Here is a 1,055-nt window from a genome sequence, read left to right as displayed (position 1 = left end):
ATGTCGGGTTTTTGCTTCTTCCATTTTTCAATGGAAGTAGGCACGGTTGTTTCCTTATCCTCTCTCTTCCCAGGCTAGGGGATTCCTGTCTTGCGGTAGTACCGCAAGGGGGAGCAGTAGTACCGCGCCAGCGGAAGTACCGCCCTCAGCACTTGTGCCACAGGTCTGCCCTAGCCGTTGCTGGTGCAGCGGTAGTACCGCAGGCCTGCACGGTTGTATCGCGTGACTCTGCGGTAGTACCACTTGGCAGCAAGCGGAAGTACCACGTGGCCCCACGGTAGTACCGCTTGCCTGGTAGTACCGCTGGCCGTGGGCTGATAGGTGGATAATGGTTGGATCTTTGTCTCTCACTATATAAGGGGTCCCCTTCTTCCCCGTTGACTTATCTCTTCTAACCCTAAGCTCCATTGTTGCTCTAAGCTCCATTTTCGCCCGATCTCATTTTCTAGCCAATCAAACTTGTTGATTTGCTCGGGAGTGGTTGAGAAGGCCTCGATCCACACTTCCACCAAGAGAAATTTGATTCCCCCCACTAATCCCTTGCGGATCTTGTTACTCTTGGGTGTTTGAGCATCCTAGACAGTTGAGGTCACCGCGGAGCCATAGTCCATTATGGTGAAGCTTCATGGTGTCGTTGGGAGCCTCCAATTGAGTTGTGGAGATTGCTCCAACCTTGTTTGTAAAGGTTCGGTCGCCGCCTCCAAGGGCACCAATAGTGGAATCACGGCATCTCGCATTGTGTGAGGGCGTGAGGAAAATACGGTGGCCCTAGTGGCATCTTGGGGTGCATTGTGCCTCCACACCGCTCCAACGGAGGCGTACTTCCCCTCAAAGGGAAGGAACTTCGGTAACACATCCTCGTCTCCACCGTCTCCACTCTTGGTTATCTCGTGCCTTTACTTGTGCAAGCTTATTTGTATCATATCTCTTGCTTGCTTGTGTTCCTATCCTTGTTGCGTCATATAGGTTGCTCACCTAGTTGCATATCTAGACAACCTACTTTGATGCAAAGTTTAAATTGTTAAAGAAAAGCTAAAAATTGTTAGTTGCCTATT

The sequence above is a fragment of the Triticum aestivum genome, chromosome 4A, assembly GCF_018294505.1.
Source record: "Triticum aestivum cultivar Chinese Spring chromosome 4A, IWGSC CS RefSeq v2.1, whole genome shotgun sequence".
In the NCBI taxonomy this organism is placed as follows: domain Eukaryota; kingdom Viridiplantae; phylum Streptophyta; class Magnoliopsida; order Poales; family Poaceae; genus Triticum; species Triticum aestivum.
The sequence above is the reverse complement of the archived record's forward strand: the minus strand, read 5'-3'. Positions refer to the sequence as shown.